Genomic DNA, 21,180 nt, shown 5'->3' on the forward strand with positions numbered 1-21,180 from the left:
TGTCTTGACTATTGTGAATAGTGCTGTAATAAACACTGGGGTGCTGGTATCTCTTTGATATACTGATTTCCTTTCCATTGGATAAATACCCAATAGTAGGATTGCTGGATCATATGGTAGTTCTATTTTTAGTTTTTTGAGATGCCTCCATATTGTTTTCCATAATGGCTGTACTAATTTACATTCCTGGCAGCAGTGTATCAGAGTTTCCTTTTCTGTGCATCCTCACCAACATTTGTGGTTTTTTTTTCTTTTTTGATAATAGCCATCCTAACTGGGGTGAGATGATACCTCACTGTGATTTTGATTTGCATTCCCTGGTGACTAGTGATGTTGAACATTTTTCATATACCTGCTGGATGTTTGTATGTCTTCTTTTGAGAAATATCTATTCAGATCATTTGCCCACTTTTTAATGAGACTATTTATGGGTTATTACTTTTTGCTGTTGTTGTTGAGTTTAAATTTCTTGTAGATTCTGGATATTAGTCCCTTGTTGGGTGAATAGTTTTCAAATTACACAGGTTGTCTCTTCACTCTGTTGATTATTTCCATTGTTGTGGGCATCTTTTAAACAGCAGAAATTTATTTCTCACAGTTCTGGTGGATGGGAAGTCCAAGATCAAGGCAGTGACAGAGTCAACGTCTGGTGAGGTCCTGTTTCCTGGTTCATACATAGTGCTTTCTCATTTCTTCACATGGAGGAAGGGTAAGGGGTCTCTCTGGGGCCTCTTCTGTAAGGGCAGTATTCCAAGTACCCTTATAGAAGATCTGCCATTGTGAGCTAATCTTCCCCAAAACCCATCTCCTAATACCATCATCTTGGGGTGAGGATTTCAACATATGATCTTTTTTTAACTTTAGGAAATTGTGTTAGTTTGTTCTCACTCTGCTATGAAGAAATACCCAGACTGGGTAATTTATAATGGAAAGAGGTATAATTGACTCACAGTTCCACATGGTTGGGGATGCCTCAGGAAACTTACAATCGTGGTGGAAGGAGAAGCAAACATGTACTTTTTCACGTGGCAGCAGGAGAGAGAAATGCAGTGCCAGCAGGGGAAATGCTGGATGCTTATAAAACCATTGGATTTCATGAGAACTCACCCACTATCATGGAAACCACATGGGGGATACCACCCCCATGATTCAATTACCTCCATCTGGTCTGGCCATTGACACATGGGGATTATTACAATTCAAGGTGAGATTTGAATGGAGACGCAGAGCCAAACCATACCATTTCTCCCCTGGCCCCTCACAAATATCATGTCCTCACATTTCAAAACACAATTATGCATTTTCAACTATCCCCCAAAGTCTTAATTCATTCCGGCATTAACCCAAAAGTCCACGTTCAAAGTCACATCTGAGATAAGGCAAGTCTCTTCTGTTTATGAGCCTGTGAAATCAAAATCAAGTTAGTTACTACCTAGATACAATGGAGATACAGGTATTGGGTAAATACACCCATTGCAAATGGGAGAAATTGGCCAAAACATATGGACTACAGGCCTCATGCAAGTCCCAAGTCCAATAAGGCAGTCATCAAAACTTAAAGTTTCAAAATGATCTCCTTTGATGCCATGTCTCACATCCAGGTCACGCTGATGCAAGAGATGGGCTTTGATGGCCTTGGGCAGCTCCACCTCTGTGGCTTTGCAGGGTACAGCCCCCCTCCTGGCTGCTTTCATGGGCTGGCATTCAGTGCCTGTGGCTTTTCCAGGCACATGGTGCAAGCTGTCAGTGGATTTACCATTCTGAGGTCTGGAGTACAGTGGCCCCCTTCTCACAGCTCCACCAAGCAGTGCTCCAGTGGGGACTCTATGTGGGGGCTCCAACCCCACATTTCCCTCCCACAATGCCATAGCAGAGATTTTCCATGAGGGCTCTGCCCCTGCAGCAAACTTCTGCCTGGACATTCAGGCATTTCCACACATCCTCTGAAATCTAGGTGGAGGTTTCCAAACCTCAATTCTTGACTTCTGTGCACCCGCAGGCCCAACACCATGTGTAAACCATCGAGACTTGGGGCTTGCACCCTCTGAAGCAACAGCCCAAGCTGTACCTTGGCTCCTTTTAGCCATGGCTGGAACTAAAGCAGCTGGGACACAGGGCACCATGTCTTGAGGATGCCCTGGGTGGGGTGGGGTGGTGGGGGAGGGGAGGTAGTCTGGGCCTAACCTCTGAAACCATTTTTTTCCCTCCTGGGCTTCTGGGCCTGCAATGGGAGGGGCTGCTGTAGAGGTCTCTGGCATATGCTAGAGACATTTTCCCCATTGTCTTGGTGATTACCATTCAGTTCCTTGTTACTTATGCAAATTTCTGCAGCTGGCTTGAATTTCTCCCCAGAAAATGGGATTTTCTTTCCTATTGCATTGTTAGGCTGCAAATTTTCCAAACTCTTATGTTCTGCTTCCTCTTGAATGCCTTGATGCCTAGAAATTTCTTCCACCAGATACCCTGAATCATCTCTCTCAAGTTCAAAATTCCACAGATTTCTAGGGCAGGGCAAAATGACACCAGTCTCTTTGCTAAAACATAGCAAGAGTCACTTTTGCTCCAGTTCCCAATAAGTTCCTCATTGCCATCTGAGACCACCTCAGCCTGGACCTCACTGTCCATATCACTATCAGCATTTTGGTCAAAACCATTCAATAAGTCTCTGGGAAGTTCCAAACTTTCCCACATTTTCCTGTCTTCTTCTGAGCCCTCCAAACTGTTCCAACTTCTGTGTGTTACCCATTTCCAAAGTTGCATCCACATTTTCGGGTATCTTTATAGCAGCACCCTACTCTCTGCAGTACCAATTTACTGTATTAGTTTGTTTTCACACTGCTATGAAGAAATACTCAAGACTGGGTAATTTATAAGGGAAAGAGGTTTAACTGACTCAGTTCCGCAGGGCTGGGGAGGCCTTAGGAAACTTGTAATCATCGTGGAAGGAGAAGCAAATACATCCTTCTTTACACGGAGGCAGCAAGGAGAAGTTATATATGATAAACAAAATATATAATGAGATTAGTCACTCACTAGTTAAGATACACAAGACAAAAAGGGAGAAAACAAAAATATATAAAATATAAAAAATTTGAAATGAGAATGGAAAAATAATCATAGAAACAAAGAAAATTAAGATTTAAGAAAATACTTATTTCTATGTAAAAAATTTTGAAGAAACTGGATTACTTTCTTGGAAAATATAAAGTTCCCAAATTAGTTGTGTTACGGACAGAAGACCTAAATCCACCTGATGGATTGTTGTGGAATAAAATGAGAAATTTGCCAAAGAGTTACCCCCTTCCTTTAAACAGCTATGTAGTATTTCATTCCAAATATATTTAATCATTTCCCCATTGCTGGGCTATTTTTGACTTTACAAGTCTTTTTTTTTCAAACAAAAATTGAATTCTGTATGACTATAGTTAACAATAATGTATTGTTTATTTCAAAATAGCTAGAAGAGAAGATTTTGAATGTTCTTACCAAAAAGAAATAATAGACATTTAAGATGACAGATTTGCTAACTACCCTGATTTGATGATTCACAATGTTTATAAGCATCACAACATCAAATTCTTTCCCATAAATATGTACAATTATTATGTCAATTAAAAATGAAATGAAATTTAGAAAAAGAAAAAAATGAAATTCTATAAAATGTGAAGGAAAACAGAGTTGCAAAACCCCTTAAATTGCATTAGAGGACTGCAAAAGAAACACTACAAGTTTTGCCTTAAACCAGTGTGATATGGATTTCAAATCCAGCAAAGCATAAAAGAGAATAATAGCAATGAGCTTCACTTATGATGATCAATACAAAATCCTAATAAAATAATAGCGAATGAAAACTAGTAGCATGCTAAAAGAAAGAGAAAGGCCTATAACCAAGTGGGGCTCAATCCAGGAGTTAAAGATGGTTCAATATTAGAAAATTTTTTTACACTTCATTTGCTATCATTCCTATTTTATTAAACATTACAAATGTTTAATGGAATAATAATAAATCTGATGAAAATAAATGGAATAAAAAATAAATAACAGAATAAAATAATACATGGAATAATAATAAATGGAATAAAATGGAATAATAAATGGAATAAAAATAAAATGTTTAATGTTTAGTAAAATATGAATTAGGGAAACTCATAACAAAACAGGTATTTTCCTAATAAAACAAGAATATATATATATATGTTGTACTGCTGTACAAAATTGTGCTTGTAGTCAAATATATATGTGCGTGTGTGTATATATACATATATATGTGTATATATATGTGTGTGTATATATATGTGTGTATATATATATATATATATATTTTTTTTTTTTTAGACAGGATCTCTCTCTCTCTCTCACCCAGGCTGTAGTTCAGTGGTGCAATCATAGCTCACTGCCCTCCTGGGATAAAGGGATTCTCCTGCCTAGGCCTTCCGAGTAGCTGGGACTACAGGCATGCACCACCATGCCTGGTTCAAAAAACATATCTTAAACCAAAAGTAAGCACTATTTTTCATGATGAAAACCTATTAATACTGTTAAAATCAAGAAGATAAGGATGCTCACTCTCACCACTGTTATCTGATAGTTTTTCTAGAGCACTAAACAATAAGAGAAAGAAATAAAGGTATAAAAATTGTAAGCCAAGAGTGAGAAGCAACCTAAATGTCCATCAATGGATGAATGGATAAAGAAGATGTGGTGTACATGGGCATGTTATTTGGTCTTAGAAGAAGGAAATCCTGCCATATTCGACAACATGGATGAACCTGGAGGGCATTATGCTAAGTGAAACAAGCCAGTTGTGGAAGAGTAATACTGCATGATTCCACCTCTATGACATATCTAAAGTAGTCAACCATAGAAGCAGAAAGTAGAATGGTGAGTTTAGAGGAGAGGGAAATTGGGACTTGCTATTCAATGGGCATAAAAAGTTTTGGTTATGCAGGATAAAAAAGTTCTAGAGATCTCCTGTACAAAATTATGCTTGTAGTTAAATATAGTTTACTGTACACGTTTATTAAGAGCATTGATCTCATGTATCTTTTTACTACAATACATTTTTTAAAAAGAATAAAAATCATAAAGGAAAAGACAAAATTATTATTTCCAAATGCTGTGATTGTATAGCTGGAAAACCCAACAAATAAACTGGAAAAACACTATTAGAAACAGTAGGAGAGGCCAGGCACAGTGGCTCATGCCTGTATTCCCAGCATTTTGGGAGGTCAAGGCAAGTGAATCACTTGAGGCCAGGAGTTTGAGAACAGCCTGGCCAACATAGCGAAACCCCATCTCTACTAAAAATACAACAACAACAAAAGTTAGCCAGGCGTGGTGGCACGTGCCTGTAGTCCCAGCTACTTAGGTGGCTGAGGCACAAGAATTGCTTGAGCCTGGGAGGTGGAGGTAGTGGTGAGCCGAGACCTCACTACTGCACTCCAGCCTGAGTGACAGAGTGAAACTGTCTCAAACAAACAAACAAAACAGTAAGAGAATTCAGGCTTCTGGTTCCCAAATCAATGTGCAACATTGATAATGTTCCTAAATAACACTTTACTAGTTAATACGATGGTATAGAAACGTGTGAAAAGATATCCAACTTCATTCATATTTAATAAGATCAAATGAAAACAAGGACTCCTTTTCACTTATCAAATTGATTAGGTTAAAAACCGACAGTATATGGAATTTAAACAGAGCCAGACATTCTTAGAAAATGTTAATGCATCTGCAAAATCGGTGCAACTTCTTTGGTAGGCAATTAAACATTATCTAGCATCATAAAAAGTACAGGCACCTTTGACTCAGGAACTTATTCAACAGATTACTTTCATGTGCACAAAGATATATATACAAGGGTGTTTATTATAGCATAGTTTGAAACAGCAAAAGACTTGTAAAATGGGAAATGTCCAGCAAAAGGGGAATGAGTAAAGGCATTTGGAATAGACTCCTATATGGCTGTTTAAAGGAATGAAGTAAATCTATACGTGCAGATATGGAACAATCTCTGTTTTAGTCCCTTTGGGCCACTATAACAAACACTATAACAAAATATCTGAGATGGGGGAATTAATAAACAGCAGAAATTTATCGCTCACAGTTCCAGAGGCTGGGAAGTCCAATATCAAGAGGCCAGCAAGTTCAGTGTCTGTTGAGGGCCTGTTCCTCATAGATGGTGCTTTCTCTGTGTCCTCATACGGCTGGAAAGGTGAAAGGGCTAACAAGCTCCCTCAGGACTCTTTTTTAAGGGCACTAGCCTCATTCATGAGGGCTCCACCCCATGACCCAATCACCTCCCGAAGCCTTGCGTCTTAACACTGTCACCTTGGAGGTTAGGTTTCAACATCTAAACTTTGGGGCAGACACAAAGATTCAGACTCCGCAATCCCCAGTATAGATATTATGAAAAAAGCCACAAGACATGGAGTAATGCCTGTAATATATTGCCATTTGTGTCAGGAAAAAAGATGTATATTAACAATAATTTCTGAAAGGATAAAACAAAATAAGTGAAGACCTGTCAAAAGGTGTCCAGAAGCCCAGAGAGGAGGGAAGCCTTGCTTTTCATGATGTTACCTTGGACGTGCATCACTTTTCTGGTTAAAAAGGCCAGTATAAGCATGTGAATGGATCCAATATTCATTATTCATTCACTCATTTATTCATACAGCATATATTGAGCCTCCTTGCCCTCCCCCTCCACACTTCTGTATCAGGTACCATGCTAGACCTGGAGGATAGAGCAGAGAACAAGACATGCCTGTTCCAGTACCTTCCTTCATAAAAGTTTAGCAGTCTAGACTAGGGCTTTGCTACTCCAAGTGTGGTTTGTGGACCAGCAGCATCCTCATCACCTGAGAGCTTGCAAGTCAGATTCTGCATTTTAACAAAGTCCCCAGGGGATTCATTTGCACAGTGTGATTTGAAATCTCCATTCTAGGGATCATCCTCAAATAACTCTAGTCTCGCTGGTTCAGATATGGCTTCTGGCCTAGAAAAGAGAGAGAGCACAGCTTTAGCTAGTTGGGAACATGCTGAATATACTCACAGGAGCACTGGGGGGAAGGAGGTTAAATACCTGCAGTCCAAATTGTGCTATAACTTTACACTAATTTTTCTCCTGCTTTTTCTCTCAGGAGTTAACAACTAAATAGCTTTGCTGTGCTGTTGCTATAGCAACAGGGTTCAGTAGCGCTTTGACTGTTTCCTATTGCCAGAGCCTCGCAACTAGTCTCTCTGCCTCCAACCGAGCCTGTTTTCAGTTAATCAAAGTTGAAATCAAACACGTGGCGATTGGGACAGTCACAGTCCCTGGATGATACAGCTGGTACAATAACCGCCTAACTTTGCCTTAATTTAGGACTGTTTAGGATTATGTGCAACTGATTCCTGAAATCTGAACATAGTCATCCCTTGCCACGGAGAGAAAAATAACTTCTTTGACAGTTGCATATTTTTCAATTTCTAATTTCTATAGGTTTTTTTTGCTGTATAAATATAGTAAAAAATTAGGAAATGCAAATGAATGAAGAATATACAATCTAAGTTCACACATATCTGTTGTTTTTTTGTGACTGCACATTAAGCCACTGTTGGGTAAAATGGGACAGTGTGTGTGTGAATCACCTGGTGCTGAGCCCAGCACATAGTGGGTCTATAGGCATGAGCATTTCATCCTTCCTTCTCCAGGTGACAAGGTCTCGGGCATACGCCTTCCCTTGCCATTCCCCAGTGACTGCTACCAAACCCAGGCATCCAGATCTACTGTGGATCCACAGCATCTCTGGCATTCCGAAGCATCTTCGTATAGGTGTTTCCTGTGTAGACACAAAGCGACAACTGTCTTTGTCCAAAGGACAGTGCCTAGAAATGCAAGTACTAGGCACCCCATAAAGGGTAGCCCAGTTCCTGTTGACTGGTCGTGCCTCAATTCTTCAGGGGCCTCCTCTTTAGCTACTTCTTCTCTTCTGTTCATTTTGAAACAAATCCAGAGAATTTGGAGACAAGGAGATCATGTGGACCAGTTTCCTGACCTCTGATAAGGCTTATGCATTTTATGGATGTGATAACTGTGATCCAAAGAAGTTACATGAGGTCATACAGCAAACTGATGGCAGAGGGGAATGAGTTCTCCTGGTTTATCCACTACAACATTATTTTTAAATTTAATGTTTTGTTGGGTTATAACATATTGCAGTGAAGTGTGCACATCTTACATGTATAGCTCAGTGAAGCTTCGTATATGTGTACACCATGTAATCACCACCACCATCAAGGCAGAACTTGGCCAGCACCCCAGCAGGTTCTCTGATGCACCTCCCAGTTAACATCTTTGCCAAAGTCAAGTGCTATCATCCTAGATTAGTTTCACCTACAATCTATGGCTCTGAGGATCAGCTACTGCTACTGCCATCTTACACATGAGCAATTTGTGACCTTCGTTAAGTAGCAAAGGCTACATAACAACAATAACATCTAATGTGGGTGGACTGCTACCTCCGTGCCAGGCACTGTGCATGTGCGGATCTCATTTAACGCTCACAGCTCCATGAGGCAAACACTGTTACCACCTGATAACTCTCTCCTCTTTCTCTCCCCTCATCTCTCTGTCTCCCCTCCTCTCTATCTTATCTATCTATCAGGATTTATCATAGAAGTTTGACCTTCACAACGTGGGGGCTGGTTAAGCAATCTCTGTGAGGCAGGTTCATTGCATCTAATGTGGAACCTTGAATTCCACAGGGCAGGCGGCTGGGAAGAGAGATGAATGAGCAGGAGAGAGCAAGAACCAGCTGGATCCCATGAGCACAAACTGGAACAAGGGGACCAACTCTCCTGTATTTCCAGGACTGAAGGGGTTTCCAGAGATTCAAGACTTTCAGTTTTAAAATTGGGAAAGACCCAGGCAAACTAGGGGGAGGTGGAAACCACGAGGACAGCCTGCGAGCCACATCAGTTCTTGCACCTCCAGCCTTGGCAGTTTGGGCATCCTTAGGGGAGGCTGGTGCCCTGTCATAGAGCTGAATACACAGGCCTGACTCAGAGGTTGAAGAGGCTGAACAGAGATCTCAGGGAAGGTAGAAAAGTCGCAGGCCCCACACCAAAGACGTAGGCCAGCAGGTAAGCAACAAGCTGTGTGAGCTACAAAATGGCTGCCAGCTTCACTTCCGCCCTGCAAAGCTGTTGCCCGAAGGTTTCCTGTGAGCCATCCTAGCCAGAAATACACAGGGAAGGGAATTCTGAAAAATGGAGCTCAGCTTAGCCAACTGGACAGATTACGAAGCCACCCCTCCTTTACAGATGCGGAAACAGCCTCAGAGAGGCTAATTAACACACCCAGGCCTACACAGCTAGCAAGGGACTCTAGCTGTAGAGTCTCATCCTAACCCAGGCTCTATTTCACATGCTCTGGGAGGTCAGTGATACCAACAGCTGGGCAAAGTTCCAGGACAAAGTTTAGGGCAGGTTCCCAGGCACAGAAGCAAGTGGAGCTGAGGCCATTAAAAGCAGGGGTCTGGTATTGCATTGGCCAAGCTGTATAATGTCCCGCAAGTTAGTGAACCTCTGCAAGCCTTAGTTTTCCACTATGTGAAATGAGTTCATCATAGTCCCTATCTCACAGGGGTTTTAGTGAAGTTGAAGGGAGATGACCCAAGGATTCAGAGAGCCCAGTTGCAACCTGTAATTCAAGAGCTGTGTAAAAGCTCTTAGGGCTGGATGACAGAGCAGGAGCTATCATTGCCTAACCCTAGGAGACTCCCCTCATCTTCAAAGTACAGAAGAAGAGTAGGACAGAGACCCGAGGCCCCCCTGCATAGAGCTAGTTGAGACTAGGCTCAGCTCAGGCTGTGGAGTGAGGCATTAGGAGGGCTGCAGAGGCAGATACTGATGGAGTCAGTGGGGTGGAGGGGTGGGGGTCACCTGTAAGGCCTTTGAAACTGAGAGCTCCCTGAAGGTTTCACCTGTACCCACTTCCCCCAGCTGAACAGCAGCCTTTCAGAGGAGGTGGGTAAGGTGTGCTTCCTGCCACCCTGGCAGCCCCGGGTGAGTCAGCGGGACTCCCGGGCTGCAGGACAGCCCAGGTGGAGTGGGAGGAATGAAGCAGAGCCCTCGCAGCCTGCTTTGCCGCAGGCAGTGGGGGCAAATGCACCAGTTTCCCAGAGTTTGGTGCTAAATTTAGAACCCATCGTCCTAGTGAGCTCAATCACTGTTTAGTCAGAAGCGAAATCCAGGGCTGATGAAACTCACCTGCCTGTCACTGCCCGGCTGGCATGTGCCACCACCCATGGAGGGTGGCATAGGAAGCTGGCAGCATCCAAGTCTGTGCTTCTGACCCTTGCCACTCCTGCTCTGCCCCAAGGCCAGGCTGTGCGACCACCAGGGCAGGTCCCTGACCCTGGCCCTTGGGACCAGAGAGCCTCACACGGTTCTGCTGCCTTGGACCTGCTGACTAGCCGCGTTCTCCTAGCTAGGCTAAATCTCCAGCTGTTCTTCTGAAAGCTTCTGCTGCTTTCTGAATTTAACACTGGGAGAAATGGATTCAGCACCAAGGTTGTGAGGCCCCAGGGATCTTGCCTATTGGCTTTCAGGGATCAGTTATTTCCCAAGGCCAGGGCAGAGGGCTGGCTCAATGGAAGTCAGGCTTGGGGACTGAGTGAGTACTTATTGTGTGCCAAGCCCTGTGCGAGGCCTGTAAATGCAGGAGCTGCCAATCCACAGCAGTATTTTAAAACTGGGAATCCCACCCCATCACAAAATCAATTTAGTGGATCATGACCAGCATATAAGAAAATGAAAGGGACTGAAAGTAGAAAGGGTAGATATTATTTTCTGAAAATTTATGTGTGTAGGTGAGTACTAGATTGTAATATACAATGTATTTGTTAATAAGGGCCAAAGTCTAGAAGAGTTTAAGAAACCCTGGCCCAGAGTGGGAGGGAAGTATCCCAACACAATGTAATTGTAGGTGTGGAAAGAGGAGAGACCTGGATTTAAATCCTGGATCCACAGCTAGCCATGTGATCCTGGTCTAGACAGTATCTCTGTCTATTCTCACTGACTGCTTTTATTTTTAAGGATGATAATGTCTTCTACAAAGAGTTCTTAATGAAAGCTAGAGCTGAGGCATGCCCAGGTGCTAGCGCAGTGCCTGGTACCCTATTAGGTGTTCAGGCCATGGAAGCTATTTACGTTGTTATAAGCACTGCAAGAGATCTGGAGGCAAGGGAGGGATTAACTCCTGGGGGGCTGGCAGAGCCTTCGCAGAAGAGCTGACCACTGAACTGAGGCTCAGACAATGCATAAGGGCATGCAAAGAAGAGTGGAGGGGATGGGGCAGTCTGGGAGGGGGAACCGTCATCTCTCAAGGTGGGGAGTGCAAAAGGGTCTTTTTTTCAGGGAGCAGCTACACGGTTGGGCTGGTGGGAGTGTAGAGTGAGTAGGAAGCAGGGCATGGCAGGCAATGGGCCTGGGTTGTCATGTTGGGGCCCTTTCAAGGTGAAGGTCTTTGCATGACACACAGGAGAGATTGAGCACTGTCCTGGGGGTGCAGGGACTGCTATGGCTTGAGTGTGTCCCCCCCCCAAAATTCAGGTGTTAAAACTTAGTGGTCAATGTGATGGTATCAAGAACTGGGGTCATTAAGAGGTGATTACGCCCTGAAGGTTCCTGTGTTGTGAATGGGATTCAGACCCTTATAAAAAAGGCTCCACGCAGCATTCATTCACTTGATCTTCTGCCTCCTGCCGTGTGAAGATGCGACAAGAAGGCCCTTACCAAACACTAGACACCGATGCCTTGATTTTGGGCTTTGCAGACTCCAGAGCTGTGGGCGATCAATTTCTGTTGTTTATAAATTACCCAGTCTCAGGTATTCTGTTATAGCAGCACAGAATGGACAAAGGCAGGTACCCATGAGGGGAGGGGGGTAATCAGATTTGTCTTGGGTTTTAGCTTCTCATTCCGTAATGCTTTTTTCCCCATAATTAGTTTTTTTTAAATTTTATTTTATTTTAGGTTCTGGAGTACATGCACAGGATATGCGGGCTTGTTCCCATAATTTTTAAAAAAATCTCTCCACCTGTAAGTGCCTTCCAGTGTCTTAACTTCATGAGAGGTCCCCTCATTGGCTGGGCCATTAAATTCAGCCCTTTAGGGAGGAGACCTGGGTTTGTTTGGCATGGACTATCTGAGCCCAATAGTGAACTCACCATCACATCATTGGAGGAATGCAAGCAGAAGCTGATATATCTCTTGGGGGGATATGATGGAGAAGTAGTTAAGCACTGAAAGACACATGTGGAGCAAATGACTTTGGAGGGCCTGTCAGCTCCGGGTCTGATGCTGCTGCCTTATGTGGCAGGAGAGGGGAGTCCTAAGGGTGTCCCAGAAATAGTTTTTCTCTTCCCATATGGTGGGGTGAGGAGAGGAGGCCTGAGTGCCTGGATCAGCTGCTGAAGAGTCTCTTAAATACGGTAGAGAAGGGGGCTCTGAGCTTTGAGCACAGGACATTCCCAGGCCTCTCTGCAGAGTTGCCAGAAGGAAGTCAGTGAAGGGTTGTCTTCCCATGGGAGTGAGAGGCCCCATCCAAGGAGTCCGAGACCCCGTGAGTCACTGCATGGTGGCTGCACTGAAATGCTGACTGCATGACCTGGAGTTATTGAGCAACGAGCAGCCACGTGGAGAGGAAGAAAAGGGACTTTCAGTCCCACAGGCTTGGGTTTGAATCTGCTTCTTCATTCATGAGCCAAGTGACCTCAGGCAATCCAAAACTCTCTGGGTCTGAGGTTACACATGTACCAAGTGGGAATTCACAACACTAATCTAGCAGGACTATAGCCCAGAGACATGTAATAGTCAATACATAGTAGCTATGATGATGACACTCGTGACACATTAAGGTACGTGTTACTCTTTTGCTCTTTTTTTTTTTTTTTTTTTTGAGATGAAGTCTCAAAGTCTCGCTCTTGTCCCCCAAGCTGGAGTGCAAATGGCATGATCTCGGCTCACTGCAACCTCCGCCTCCTGGGTTCAAGTGATTCTCCTGCCTCAGCCTCCTGAGTAGCTGGGATTACAGGCACCTGCCACCATGCCTGGCTAATTTTTGTATTTTTAGTAGAGACGGGGTTTCACCATGTTGGCCAGGCTGGTCTCAAACTCCTGACCTCAGATGATCCCCCCACCTTGGCCTCCCAAAGTGCTGGGATTACAGGCATGAGCCACCGCGCCCAGCCACATTAAGGCACATGTTACTCTTGTAAGTCTAGTATGAAATGCGTAGGCCCGGAGCTACCCAAGGAACTTCTGTCACAAAAGTTTAATTACAAAGGGGCCTGGGAGAAAATGCATGACTGATCTTCTGAGTGGGGACCTTGGAAATGACAGGTGTGACCAGAGGAGACAGGAGGTCATGGTGGGTTCAACCAGATTGGCCTTGCTTGGAGGATCCCTAAGGGTGCTGGTCAAAAGAAGCTCTCATTTCTTAGTGTGGGGAAAACTCTGACCCAGGGTAGGAAAGCCCAGTAGTAAGAGGGCTCCCAGGACAAAGACGGTGCTTTGGAGGGGATTGGCCAAAAAGAACTTGGGGTGTCTGAAGACCCCTCCTCTCCCCAGTCTCAGTAGGCCCTAGATGCCTGTCACCTTCACAGTGAGCATCTCCCATAGCCAACTGGAGGCTGGTGGTGGCAGTGGGGAACACTGACAGCTCAGCAGCCCGTGTGTGTTACTGGTTGTCTATATCTTTCCTTCACAATCCTTAGCACAACACACATTAGGTTTTGCATTTTTCTCAATGTTGGCTCTTGCCTTGAGCTTTTTAACTGGACCTCTCCACCCTGATTCCTCAGAGGAGCAGGGGACAGGCAGGATTAGTTCAGAATGCGCCTCCAAAACCTTGAGTTCAGAGGCAGGAGGGGAGAGAGACAAGTCTGGGAACACATATAGCCTATTTATATTATTTCCTGCTGCCACTTTACTGCCAAATATGGTCCTTGGTATATAGGAATTGCACAAAAAATATCCAGTAAGAAAAACATGTAAGCACACAGAGTTGTTTCCTCAAAAATCTTATCTGCAGCAAACAGACTCTAAGGTGTTCCCCAACAATCTCCGCCTCCTGGTGTTTGCACTTTGTGTAATCCCTGTCCTTGAATGTGAGTGGAAACTGCAACTTGCTTCTCACCAATGGAGTGTGGCAAAGGTGATGAGACCTCACTCTGTGATTATGTTTTGTCATGTAAGACTTCATCTTAGCAGACGGGGGGAGAGATGCCCTTTTTGGGTTTGATGAAGTGAGCAGCCATGCTGGAGAATCCCACATGGCAGGGAAGTGAAAGAAGCCTCTAGACTCTAAGAGAGGTGTCCTGTCAGTAGCCAGCAAAGAGCCAGGACCCTCAGCCATGTAGCTGCATGGAAATGAATTCTGCCAACAACCTGAACAACCTTGAATTGAATTCTTCCCCAATCAAACTTCCAGATGAGACTGCAGCCCAGCTGATACATTGATTGTACCCTTGAGAGACCCTGAGCACATGACCCAGCTAGGCTGTGCCTGGACTTCTGACCCATGGAAACTGTGAAATGATAAATATGTGTTGTTTTAAACTGCTAAGTTTGTGATAACTCATTGTGAAGCATAGAGAACTAATACAATATCCATTTCTAACACTCTAAACCAGCACATGCTAATTAAAGTTTTTATCCTTTCAGTATGCTTTTCATTTCAATTTTGTTTTGTATCTAATTTATTCAGAGATAATAAATTCATATGGTACCAAAATTTAAAACTATGAAAGCATTTATAGTAAAAAGTCTTCTCTTGTTTTCCTGTTCCCAGTTACTCAGTTTCCTTCCCCAGGGGCAACTTGTGTAACCAGTTTCTCGTTTATCCTTCCAGGGATGTTCCACACTTGTATGTGCAATTACCACTAAATAAATACATTAATTTTGCATGAATGGCACTATACTATATATATACTGCACTTTGTTTTTCAGTTAATATTTCTTAAAGATTATTCTGTATCAGTCCAATCAAAGTTCTTGATTTTTAAGATGGCATGTCATAATTTAATAACCAGTCTGCAATTCATAGACTTTTAGGTAGTGTTCAATGTTTTGTTTTTACAAACAATATTGTAACATAGTTTGTACATTTGTAGTATGGTACAAGTGCAAGTATTTCTAGACAAGAAATTTCTAGAAGTGGAATTTCAGGGTGAAAGGACATATATCTTTATAATAATGATAGATATTGCTTCTGTTCCATAAAATTCATAATAGTTCATTCTTCTGCCACAGTGTGTGAGAATCCCTGTTTCTCTTACACCTCACAAAGACAGGTTCAATCTTTTTGCTTCTTGATAAACTGTCAGGTGGAAAATGATTTATCAGTGCATTTAATTTGCAGCTGAGTATATTTTCATAGGTTCAACAAATATATGTATTTTCTTTTCTGAATTCTGTTCATTTCCTTTACCACTTTCTTATTTGTTTGTTGGTCTTTTTTCTTTTTTAAAGATTGATATGTAGAGCTCTTTATTATCTATTTAATTAGATAGTTTAGATAATTAGAGCTAATTATCTATTAGGATAATTAGCCCTTCATAATATTATTTGCAAATACTGTATTTTCCTAGGTTGCATTTTGATTTTATTCATTATGGTCTTTGCAATGTTTATTTCTAAAAATTTAAATTTATTAGTCTTTTCCTTTTTTATCTTCTTTTTCTCTCTCTGTTCTCTCTCCTTCCTTCTCTCTCCCTCCCTTCCTTCTTTCCTCTCTTCCCCTCTCTTCTCCTTACTTTCCTCTTTCCCCCTTTCTCCTCTCTCCTTCCTTGCTTCCTTCTCTTCCTTCCTTCCTTCCTTCCTTCCTTCCTTCCTTCCTTCCTTCCTTCCTTCTTTCCTTCCTTCCTTTTCTCTCTCTCCTTCCTTCCTTCCTTTTCTCTCTCTCTCTCTTTCTCTTTCTCAGCTTCTGGGTTTAAGTAATATTTGAAAAGTCCTTCCCTAGTCTGATATAATAATATAAACATCTAATTATGATGCTTTAAAAATATCAGTTAAATAGAATACAAGGAAGTTGATCCCTTTGAGACTGACCAATAAAACGACTTCTGGTATGAACCACAGAGAAAGACGAAATTTCAACTTTTCAAGCCAGAAAATGGAGGCAGGTGCAGTTTCTCCTGGGCAAAGACTGAATGAATGCAGCAATTAAGGAGACCCCAACTCAGATTGGCCTGATCCCGGGTCCTGGTGCCCAGATTGTGTCCTAGCTCCAGGCTGTGTCACCCCGGGGACCTGAGACCCATGCCAACAAGCCAATTTCTCTCACCTGTAAAATGGGAATGCCATTACCTGTCCCACCTTGCCTGCCTTGCAAAAGTTGCTGTGAGGGACCAATGAGGCCAGTGAGAATGGAAAAGCCTTGACAACTGTCAAGTTTTGTATACATACACGTTGCCTTTCCCAGTGAGCCAGAGTAAATATGTCCAGCTCAATCAATACCAATGCCTACACCATCCTCAAAATTACCCTGGTTGGAAAACTCCAAGTCATTTTTTGCCCCTTCTTCCCGTATCCTCCATATCTAGGGAGTTGCCACAATTCACTGATTCTAATGCTAATATTTTTCTTGCGTCTGTCTTCTCTTTTCTACTTTCACCACCACTGCCATTGTTCTGCATCCATCTTTTCTTGGTTGGACCATTGCAGAAATGTCCTTAGTGTCTGTCTGCCACTGGTCCTTTGCTTTCCCAAATCTTCTGCTCCCAGGCCCAGGCCTGGGCCTGTCCTTGAAGAGGGACTGGCCATAATTGGTTGGAGCCAGTTAAGTATGAATATCTAGGCAGACCAGCTGATCGTTTGTCTCCTCAGCAGCCAGCTCAGTTTAGTTCAGTATCAGGTGAATAGGACCCTGCTCTAGCCCAAGGCGGTGTGACTCTTTATTATTTTAAGCTAATGATGGGAGTTCCATTCCCCTTGCCAGTGACCGGCATAGGAATGGACGTGGGGCACAATTCTGGCCAAGGAGATGTGATGTGAAGACTATCAGGGGAATTCTGGGAAATATTTTTCTTGGTTTTTTTTTTTCCATTTTTTTAGAAATGGGGGTCTTGCTATGTTGCCGAGACTAACCTGAAACTTCTGGGCTCAAGTGATCCTCCTGCCTCAGTCTCCCAAGTAGCTGGGATGACAGGAATGAGCCACTGCACCCAGCATTTTGGGAAAGATTATCTGGCTCTGAAGTAATTTCATACTGCTGCTTCCTGTTGGTCTGCATGTGATGCCTGAAACTGTGGTGAACATTTTGAGACCATGAAGGGGAAATGAGGCTTCTTAACCTGATGATGGTAGAAAGGGCAAATGGAAAGAACCCTAATAATGCTGACCTGCGGAACCGATCAAACCTGGAATTGCCCTGCTCTGGGCTTCTTACAGGGCAGAATCAATGTGTGGAATGCTGTGCTGGGTTTCTGTTACTTGCAGCTGTGAGTAGTCCTAGAGCTGAAAATACTACTACCACATCTATGGACATAATAGGGCATCCTGACTGGAGCAGAGCTGCCATGTGCATACATCTGGCATGGAGGACACCTTGTTCTCCAGGGATCTGGTTGCTTGTGTTAATATGTGTGAGGCTTTTGTTTTGGTCTAGGGAAGGAGGGAGGGTTAGGGGTATATGCAAAGACGGGGAAATGAGGAGAATGGGGGGATGTCAGTGATTGTCCTTTCTTCCCCGCAAGACCGTTACCATCGGTCTGCCCTGAGGATCAATGATTAGTCTGTTCTCATGCTGCTATAAAGAACTACCTGAGACTGGGTAATTTATGAAGAAAAGAGGTTTAATTGACTTACAGTTCTGCAGGCTGTACAGGAAGCATGGCTGGGGAGGTCGCAGGAAACTTACAATCATGGTGGGAAGCAAAGGAGAAGCAGGCGAGTCTCACATGGCTGAGCAGAAGGAAGAGAGAGAGCGAAGGGGGTATTGATGTACACTTTCAAACAACCAGATCTCGTGAGAACTCTATCAGGAGACAGCACTAGGGGGATGGTGCTAAACAATTAGAAACCATCCCCATGATCCAATCACCTCCCACCAGGCCCCTCCTCCAACACTGGGGATTATAATTTGACAAGAGATTTGGGTGAAGACACAGAGACAAACCATGTGAATCAGCTTTGAGCCCTGATGGAGAGAGGTTTGGGCCAGGAGTCAGAAGAGTGGCATTCATAAAAATGTTGTGAGATCCTGAGTCCACATCACTTCAGGGCCCAGCAGGCAAGGAAGAGTGACAGCAGGGGATGGTTTAGGAGGCTGATGCAATGGCCCAAGTAAAGAGGAAGAAGGGTCCTGGTCCAGGAAGGTGGTATGGCATGGTGAAGAGTGACCAACAGCTTTCTCTGGGGGATGGATAAGGAGAGAAGAGCTCCCTAAAGGCCTCAGCAGTGAGAGTGATCACAGAATGTGGAGTTCCGGCCTGGCAATCTGGGACTGACACATCTTGGCATGCCTTATGTCTCCTTGGAGATACCACTGCTGCTGGGGACAGAGTAGGTTGTGGGGAGAGGGTCATATGCGTAAGCAGGGACCAACAGATAGGAGAACAGGATGGAGCCTGGACTCCCACCCTTGGTTTGGAGGTGAACATGGGAACAAGTAACAGATATGGGGGATGAGCCTCAGGTATAAGCAGATTAAGAATTTCTGGTGGAAGCAGGAATTATGGTGGCTGCCTCTCCTGAATTTTGAACCCACCAGTGCTTGCCTACAGGAGTTGAGGTACCTAGTATGCTCACAGCTGGCCTGCCACAGAAAGAGGGCAGCCTTGGGATTTTGTGCACACACGAAGGGGACTCAGGCAACCAGCTGAGAGTCAAGAGATCTGCATCCCAGACTTGCTTCCTAACTACCTACAGTTTCCTGGGGCTACACAAGGCCTTTCCACATTTGCTTCCTCCTTTCCCACACTGACAGGCGTGTTCAGATGCAATCAGAGTCTGGCCCTGGTGTTGGTGACAGGTGGGCACCTGCAGCTGGGTTCCGTATTGCCACGGTAACAAGGTAGGGAAAACTGCCCCAGAGCTCAGGGGCTGATTAGACCTCAAGGCCAGCCCATTGTCGCCTGACACCATGTCTTCTGGGGCACTGCTGTGTGTAAGCGTCCAGAATGAGATGGGAATTTTCTGAGACAGAAAATTTAAGTGGATGGAAAATTAGATGCTCAACCAAAGATATTGTCCCCTTCCCCTCCCTATATATATTTGTCACTACCAGCTACAAATATACAGTTTCCTGTCTCCTTGTCAACTAGTAGCAGCTGCAAGAAAGGTGGTCCTACTTCCTGCTGACAGTCGAAGTTATGTAGAATAAGACATGATTATTTTGGAACATTACTTGGAGTGTTCCGAAAACTTACTGATAAGTGTTACCTAACATTGAACTTAGGGTGTCTTAGTCAGCTTAGACTGCTATAATAAAATACATACTACAGACCAGGTGGCTTAAATAACAGACATTTATTTCTCACTGTTCTGGAGGTGGGAAGGTCCAAGATCAAGGAGCTGGCTGATTTGGTTCCTGTTAAGGACTCTCTTCCTGGCTTGCTGGTGGCTGCCTTCTTGCCGTGTGCTCCTATGGCCTTTCCTCTGTTCGTGGAGAGAGAGAGAGCAAACGCTCTGGTCTGTTCTTAGAAGGGCACTAATTCCATCATGAGGGCCCACCCTCATGATCTCATCTGGCTTTAATTACCTCCCAAAGGCCCTATCTCCAAATATCATCACATTGGGAGTTCGGGCTTCAGCATATGAATTTTAAGAGGACACAAATATTCAGCCTATAACATGGGGTTTATACAGTTTGAAAGTGGCCCTTCAGCACTTATCAGGAAACATTTCTTATTTTATCCATTTATTTGTTCATTCATTCATTTAGCCATCTTTTATTTTGAGTGCCAGAGACTAGTCAATGTCCTAGGATATAGCAGAGAGCAAAACAGACAAAAATTTCTGCTGCCATGAGGCAAGTAAGCAAGTAATTACATAATCAGTGGTGATAAGAGCAATTAAAAAGCATAAAGCAGGGAAGAATGAAAGGGCACTGAGGGGGACTTGCTCTTTCATATGGAGTGGTCAGGGAAGACTGGGGCATCTCAGCAGAGGTCTTATGGTGGCCATGATAAAGTGTCTTGCGAGACCTTCTACTACAGGGAGCATAACTGACAGAAGGCCACGGCTATTTCATTTTGAAATTCATTGCTGCTTTTGTATGAAGGCTATGTCTCCTGGGAGACTTGGGACTTCCTCATCAGCACACTTTAGCTCAGAGACTCCCTGAAGGTTTTGTCAAAACTTCCTTAGCCTGCCCAGCACTAGAGGAGGCTTCCACTCTACCTTCTCTCTTTTCTCCTTCCCTTGGGGTCAGACTTGCATCATGATCCCACTACAACCCCCGCCGTCCTCTGCTCCATCCCTAATTCCTTTTGCAAGGCATTTCCCCTAATAAAAGCCTTGCATGATTAATCCATTGCAGCATCTGCTTCTCAGAGGAAGGACTAATGCAGATTTGAAGGAAGTTAGAGAGTAAGCCATGTGGATTGGTGAGGGAAATGTATTCCAGGCTGAGGGAACAGAGACTGCGATGGTCTTAGGGCGAGAGCATGGCTGGTTGGTATTAGATCTGAGTTTTGATTTTTACCCTATTCATATGCTAATAGGTTAGTGTGTAACTGTTTCATAGATTCTGGCAGAAGACATGAGACTCCTGGGTCAGAGACAAAGAACTCAGTACTTATAGCACAGCCACACATCCTGTTGGTCAAAGTGAGTTAATAGGACAGTCCAGAGTCAAGAGGAGGGGAAATGGACTCTTTCTCTTCATGGGGGAAGCAGCAAAGTCACATTGCAAAGAGGTGTGGATATAATGGGGAGAAGAACTGCAGCCAATTTTTCAAACCACCACAGGTAAGGACTGGAGCCAGGTGCCTCAGGAGCTTGAGGACAAAGAGGAGATTCACTGAGTGATCAAGCAAGGCTTATGGAAGACTTAAGTGTTTAGCCTTGCCAAATTCCTTTTTGCTGTTGTTGTTTTGAGACAGGTACTTGCTCTGTCTGCTAGGCTGGAATGCAAAGACATGATCATGGCTCACTGCTGCAGCCTCAACTTCCTGGACTCAAGCAATC

At 43.7% G+C, this 21,180-nt stretch overlaps 1 long non-coding RNA gene across 4 annotated transcripts in view; it reads right to left on the bottom strand.

The window, feature by feature from the left end:
- The window catches only part of LOC129527162 (uncharacterized), a 159,015-nt gene that overhangs the window by 26,452 nt on the left and 111,383 nt on the right, over positions 1-21,180 (bottom strand). For all 4 annotated transcript variants that reach the window (XR_010131050.1, XR_010131049.1, XR_010131052.1 and 1 more), the window contains one exon: positions 17,857-17,952. This is a non-coding gene — a long non-coding RNA (uncharacterized lncRNA). The remainder of the gene's footprint in view (positions 1-17,856; positions 17,953-21,180) is intronic.

Source organism: Gorilla gorilla, chromosome 16 (genome assembly GCF_029281585.2).
Source record: "Gorilla gorilla gorilla isolate KB3781 chromosome 16, NHGRI_mGorGor1-v2.1_pri, whole genome shotgun sequence".
NCBI lineage: Eukaryota > Metazoa > Chordata > Mammalia > Primates > Hominidae > Gorilla > Gorilla gorilla.